Source organism: Notolepis coatsorum (genome assembly GCF_963971535.1).
Source record: "Notolepis coatsorum genome assembly, chromosome: 1".
NCBI classification, from domain to species: Eukaryota; Metazoa; Chordata; class Actinopteri; order Aulopiformes; family Paralepididae; genus Notolepis; species Notolepis coatsorum.
Window position 1 is genome coordinate 240,836,825 of NC_140165.1, and position 7,500 is coordinate 240,844,324.

The following is a 7,500-nucleotide window of genomic DNA, read 5'->3' on the forward strand; positions in this document are numbered from 1 at the left end:
AGCCCTGCTGTTACGCAACCTCTGCTTCAGATGACTTACTGGGAACTGCTTCGTCAGGCATCAAGTGTCAAGCAGACTCACATTAGTGAAAAGAAGATGTGCACTATTATTAACCCTTTCACTACCACACTACCGAAGGTTAACCTTTCACTACCGTCTGTAGTGTGGTAGTGAAAGGGTTAACCTTCTGTAGTGTGGTAGTGAAAGGGTTAAGCCTTTGTCGTGTGGCAGTGAAAGGGTTAACCTTCTGTATTGTCGCAGTGCAAGGGTTAACCCTTTGTTAGTGTGGTGGTGAAAGGGTTAATATTGTTCAAAGTTCCCATGTGAAACCTGTCTGGTGTTTCACATGGGAGCCTAATCCTCTGACATACATGTAGGACCGAGCCGACGGAGACCGTATGTATCACATGTCACACGTCATCCAGAGGGACTGACATCTTGTCACCGTGTCAGTCACGCCACTTAGACTTAACCACTACCTGTAGATCAGTCCACTGAGTTCGTGTTTCTCAATAGTCGTGGCATATTTTGGATGGAATGAGTGTGTGTGTGTGTGTGTCACATGGACTTACAAGATACAAGATACAAGATACTTTAATGCCACGCAACGATGGTTGGTGGTAATTGTTTGCGGTACAGTTTGTTAAGCACTGGGACATCAACATGAAACATCAGACATCAAACGCCCCCCTCCCGCCTCCCAATCCCCACAATAAATACATATATACATAAATACATCACATGTAACAGTGTCAGTCAGTGACGGATGCTTGCCCGTCTGTGCAAAGGGGGGCGGGCCAGGGTGTTTAGTGTTCGGACTGCTGTGGGGCAAAAACTGTTTGAAAACTTGAATCCCCCTTCCTCACCGAGCGAGTGTCCTGGCCGGCAACAATGACCATTCATATAGCCTTGGCCCCGACAACCCTGTGAGTCACACGGCAGGAATGTATCGGCCACCGACACGCACTATAGTAAGTGGCACCGGGCCCCCAACTGGTCGTTTTGGTGACTCCTTTTCAACCAGAGGAAGACACCCTGGAGCCTCTACTAGTGACGAAATGTGAAGCACTCACTCTGCCACTGTGTGTGTGTGTGTGTGTGTGTGTGTGAGAGTGTGCGTGTGTGTGTGTGTGTGTGTGTGTGTGTGTGTGTGTGTGTGTGTGTGTGTGTGTGTGTGTGTGTGTGTGTGTGTGTGTGTGTGTGTGTATGTGGGGTGTAAATGTGTGTGTGTGAGGAGAATGCTTAGAGTATAATATGTGCTTACTGTGCACATTACGCATTACTTCACACTGGTGTGTGTGTGTGTGTGGAGGGGGGGGGGTCTAAATGTGTGTGTGTGTGTGTGTGTGTGTATGTGTGAGAGAATGCATTCTTGTATAGCCTAGTAGAGTATAACACACATTTGCTAGTGCTTACTGTGCACGCACACACATGATTTCACACGTGTGTGTGTCTGTGTGTGTGTGTGTGCGTGTGCTGTAGGCCCAGGCCTGTGTATCCATGCGCGCTCTTGTCACTGTTTACACAGGAAGAGGTGAGGAATGTCCCCGGGGGCAGATCTAGGAGCAGGCGTGCCTCCACCACATTTGCATGACTTAACTAGACAGTTTAGGGAGAACTGTATAAAGGGCTCAGCGATAAGAGAAGGGATCAGCCCGCTGAGTTGGCAGCTCTGGGCGCTATCTGTTAGCCGCAAGCTAACGAGTCTCCTCCTGATGGGCGGATGTGGCGTAAGTCTCGGAGGGTGCGCCTCGGCTTCCTGTGCGCCGCCTCTCCGTTGCACGAATGGCCCGCTTTGGCATCAGACTTAACCACGGCAGTGTCGGGAATCCGACCGTGCTCAGATCCTCTTTATTAAAGAGGGGGGTCCGGCCGTCCCTACAGCAGGCATCAGTTGTCCCCATCACAGGATGTACTAACGACCATGCACATTCTGAGATTCTGCTCATGCACTTATTAAAGGTGCTGTAAGTGGTATTTCTTGGTAAGAATAAGTGGTACCTTTTGGTAAAAATATCTAGGGTAATCTCTACTGATGTACACATATCTACCATAAGTGGTTCTAGCATTGAGAGTCACTGAATATAAATATCTTGTGTGGCTCGATGAGAAATTTACATCATTCAATGTGGACAACCTTGCCTCTAAGTTGCGACAGAAAATTGGCTTCCTATACAGAAACAGAACCAGCTTTCCTTTGATTAGTAGGAAGAGAGCCTGGTATGGAAACAGCACGGCACAGGACAAGAAGGCCCTACAGAGAGTGGTGCGCTCAGCCGAGCGTACCACGGGTATTGCGCTACCTCCCCTGCAGGTTCTATACAACAAGAGGTGCAAATCCAGAGCCTGCAGAATAATGAAAGACCCCCACCACCCCAATAACAGCCTGTTCCAGCTGCTGAGGTCAGGCAGACGCCTGCGAACCCCAGCTACTAGGACGGAGAGGCTTAGGCTCAGCTTCTTCCCCCAGGCCATCAGAGTCTTGAACAATGAGTGCCACAGAACACTGAACTATCCACACACAAGCACACACGAGCACACACACGACACGCACGCTGTGCACGCTCACACACTAGCAGCCACTTTAACACTTTAACACGAGCGGGCACACACTCATGCCGCACACACTTATGGCCAAGAGGAAAGGCCACTTTAAATTAGTATAACAACAGGAACAGTGTATTGCACTACTAAAGCTACCTAGCATGTCCTATATGCTCTGTAAATACTATGTACAGATACCGAGATGTCACACCATGTTACCTGTTACCTGTTTATTGCACAATGTTTTTTTTTTATTGGATTCTATTTTATGTTGTACCACTGTATTGCACATCGTCGCGGGCAAGACCACCCGCATTTCATTGTATACTTGTATGCCGTGACAATTAAAACTCTTGACTTGACTTGACTTGACTTGAGAGTTTACAAAGCTGTATTCTTATTAGTCCTGGACTATGGCGATGTAATTTATAGGCATGCTGCAGCCTCAACCCTTAAGTCCTCTCTGACCTCTCTGACGGAGAGGTGCAACACACGCTGCTATTTGTTAATTTTAAGGCCCTTATTGGTAAGATACCTCCTTATACTAACTACATCATTATTGGAATGGAATTTTGGAACCTATGGAACCCGTTCTAGTTAGCTCAGAACAGCGTAAATCTGGATTTTGCTATGATGCCCCTCTAGCTCATGGAATGAACTCCAACAGTCCTTACAGCTTGAGATCGTCCCCTCTGTTGCAGAGTTTAAAACCTTGATCTCCAGCATTTGTAAATCAAGTTGAACGTGTTTTAATTGATTTGTTATCCTTGCTCTTTGTCTCATTGTTATGATTTTTATATGCTGTGTGATTGTATATGCTTTGTCTTTGCTTACTTCTGTATGTACACTTGATGTGACTGTAAATGAGGGAACCCTCTGTTGCCTTTCGAGTTTAAATTAAGGTTACTTTTGTAAAAAAGAACAAACATTTTCTTATGTACCCCAGTTGCTATTGCATGTACATATTTGTGTTTTATTACACGTATAGGTTCATACATACAAACTATTTCGCCTGTTTTATTCTCCACCCATCGATCTTCCATAGCAACACTACTATCACCGACACTATCACCGACATGATCCACCCTTGAACGGCCCTTCTAAGGTTTCTCTCCTCCATATTGCCTGTGGTGCCTTTTTCCTATTGCTAGGTTTTTAGTGAGTTTTTCCTTACCTTCGCTGGGGTATGTCTGGGAGTGTTTTGGATTTCATGATGGGTTTTTTCATGTTCTTGATTTATTGTGATGTTTAAAGAAGACTTGTCCGGCCCATGGGGACATTAACGTGTGATTGCAGGCTTTACAAATACATTTGATTTAATTTAATTTGTCTTGGACGAGTGAACACCGTTAATGTAGCCTTTAGGTCTGGATCCAGCTCAGTCTTCAGTTCCGCCTCACAGCTGTCTGTATTGTAATAGTGTCTCTGTTGTATTCCGACGACCTTAGTCTCGAAAAACCTGATCCCACATTCTCACATGTTCTCACTCTGCATCACACATCGACCTGTAACGCTCTCGTTTCAGTCCTTCTGGACTTTTGTCAGAATATTCCAACTACCTTAAAATTCAGATTCAGATAATTGTATTGTCACAGTTTTTTTTAAATGTAGGCTACATACATTCAGAAAAACGTGAGATGCTTGTTTTTCCCGGCCCCTCAACCCTAGTAGATTTGTAAACATAGTACACAACGTATATTCTATCTATACAAACTATAACTAACTAACTAACTATAACTATAACTATAACTATAAATTATAACTATGAACTAGATAAGCTATAGATAAACTATAAACTAAACTATAAAACTAAACATAATACACAACATATATTCAAAGTTATCGATGTAGAATCAACTCTTGCATAACTCTAGCAATGTTTTATCTATACAAACTATGCTATACTAACTGTATAAGTAGCTATAAACTATAGACTATAAACTAAACTATAGACTAAACATAATCTTTCCATAATCCACAACATATATTCAACAGTCAAATTTCACACTTCTGATCTGTTATCGATGTAGAATCAACTCTTTTTTCAATCAATTTCTACTTGATTCTGCCTATTTACATGTTTCCTGTGAAAACAGGAAGCTAGGGAGGGACTTGTTGCAGATATTGATCGGCGTTTACAGTAGCCAATAGTGTTGAATGTGCATTACAGGCCACCCATTAGCTAACAAAGCTACTTGTTTGTCACTGTTGGGATAGATACTGGCGTATAGGTGACGATCAGCGAAGATGTGATAAAAGAACATAAACAACTATTTTGATTCCATGGGGCCTTTCACAAGTATTATAAGCATTCTCTTGTAATCTTGAATCTGGGAGCATACCACACAGCATGAGGGATGCAAAGAATCTGATGTAGGGGGAGTTAACAATGACTCAGTCTTATTGCATGAATGAATCAGTTCTGCTGTAATCTTAGGTCAGCCTGAGTAGCAAGCCCGCCTTAAAGGAAGTAACGCATGGGGCTGGGTTTAGAGGAAAAAAATAACAGAGACCTCTGAACAAAACCCCTGTTTCCTGTGCCCTTGTGAAAGATATGCTCTCTTCCCCCTCCTTCCATTATCTTTTTCTCCTCTCACTCCTTAACACACACACACACACACACACACACACACACACACACACACACACGCACGCACGCACGCACGCACGCACGCGCACACACACACACACACACACACACACACACACACACACACACACACACACACACACACACACACACACACACACACACACACACACACACACACACACACACACGTGTGCCACCACTATCCTAATAGTAGCCCCCCTGCTGTATATGGCCTGCTTGGGACAGTCCAGGATGGTCAAATGTGGAAAAAAGGCAGGCATGCAAAGGAAGTGAGGCATTCTTGTGAGTGGGGTGGGGTATGTCTCTGAGTAGACAAGAGATTCATGTAGTGGTAGTAGTAGTAGTAGCTAGTAGTAGTAGTAGTATTAGTAATAGTAGCCAGTAGTAGTAGTAGTAGCTAGTAGTAGTTATAGTAGTAGTAGTAGTAATAGTAGCTAGTAGTAATAGTAGTAGTAGTTTCAAGTTTCAAGTTTCTTTAATAGTTGTCATACAGAAGTACATAATACTTTTATACAAAATGCTTCTTACTGTTACGCTCCAGAGACTGTGTTAGACAAGATAAGTATGAAATAAAATAGTATAGCATGTAAAATAGAAGTAAAAATAGAGGTCACAGTGTTCAGTATAGACATATGTACAATGTTCGATGCAGAATAGAAGTAACTGAGTTACCATACAATATACAATATACTATGCAATGTACTAATATACAATACTATATAGTGCAGAGCAGAAATTGGATGAGGTACAATTTAGGTACAATTTACAGTAAGGTGTACGAGTTGTAGTGCAAATCCTTTACCAATAAATATAAAGTGTAAAGTGTGTTTAGGTGTTCTAAAGTGTGTAAAGTGGGTGCTGCAGTGAGTTGTTTGTTTAAAGTGAGTGTGTGCGTGTGGATGTGTGTGCTGTGTGCATTTGATGGTTGTTGCATAGTGTTTATTGTTCGTTGAGCAGCCTGATGGCCTGGGGATAGAAGCTTCTTCTGAGTCTTTCTGTGCTCGCCTTAAGACTCCGGTATCGCTTGCCTGACCGCAGCAGTAGTAGCTAGTAGTAATAGTAGCTAGTAGCTAGTAGTAATAGTAGCTAGTAGTAGCTAGTAGTAGTAGTAGTACAGTACAGTAGTAGTAGCTAGTAGTAGTAGTAGTAGTAGTAGTAGTAGTAGTAGTAGTAGTAGTAGTAGTAGTAGTAGTAGTAGTAGTAGTAGTAGTACAGTAGTAGTAGTAGTAGTAGTAATAGTAGCTAGTAGTAGTACAGTAATAGTAGTAGCCTACAGTAGTAGTAGCTAGTAGTAGTACAGTAGTAGTAGCCTACAGTAGTAGTAGTAATAGTAGCTAGTAGTAGTAGTAGTAGTAGTAGTAGTAGTAGTAGTAGTAGTAGTAGTACAGTAGTAGTAGCCTACAGTAGTAGTAGTAATAGTAGCTAGTAGTAGTACAGTAGTAGTAGCCTACAGTAGTAGTAGTAATAGTAGCTAGTAGTAGTACAGTAATAGTAGTAGCCTACAGTAGTAGTAGCTAGTAGTAGTACAGTAGTAGTACATTTACATTTACATTTAGTCATTTAGCTGACGCTTTTATCCAAAGCGACTTACAAGTTCTGTACGACAAGCCATCAGGAAGGGCACAACTCTATCAGCTGAGTAACAATGTTCATCAAAGATGTATGTGTGGCGGCCCAGTGACATTTGTATTGCGTAATCATGTGCTGTAATTGTGCAATTATGGTGCACCTAGCCACCGTAGATGTGTTTCCAAGTTGACTCTTGAAGTCGGTAAGGGCACAGTTTCACACTCCATAGTCAAGACTAGTAGTAGCCTACTAATAGTAGCCTACAGTAGTAGTAATAGTAGCCTAGTAGTAGTACGTATCCAACTAAGTTTTCTAAACAGCTCGCTTTTGTTTACATTCTCATTTCCTCATGTTGTAATGAGTCCAACCTCCTCCTTTCACAGTTAGCTTGTTAGATGTCGAGGAAGGTCGTATAGATCATTCAAAGATTGGATATATATATATTTTTTAGCATTTCTGTACATTTTAGTTTTGTATTTTGTATAGTGTTTGGTCTTTACTCTTTTACTTTTGTACTGTATAAAGCACATTCTCAGGAGGGCCATACAGAACCAAGCATTTCACTGTAATGTACCTTATATGTGACAAATAAAACAAAACTTGAACTTGAAACTTGAAACTAGTGGGGAAAAACACCCGTTGGACACCTTTTGAATGATTATTATTATCATCAGCATTATTATTATTATTATTATTATTATTACTATTATAGATGTGTTTTAGTGTAAGGTTGTTGCACAACATATGATTTAGCCCACTGTATACCCAACCCC

General features: G+C 42.1%; 1 protein-coding gene across 2 annotated transcripts in view; it reads left to right on the forward strand.

The window, feature by feature from the left end:
• LOC311244609 (kinase suppressor of Ras 1-like) overlaps window positions 1-7,500 on the forward strand; it is a gene marked incomplete at its 3' end in the record, with an annotated part of 114,215 nt that overhangs the window by 37,275 nt on the left and 69,440 nt on the right. The window lies entirely within an intron of this gene.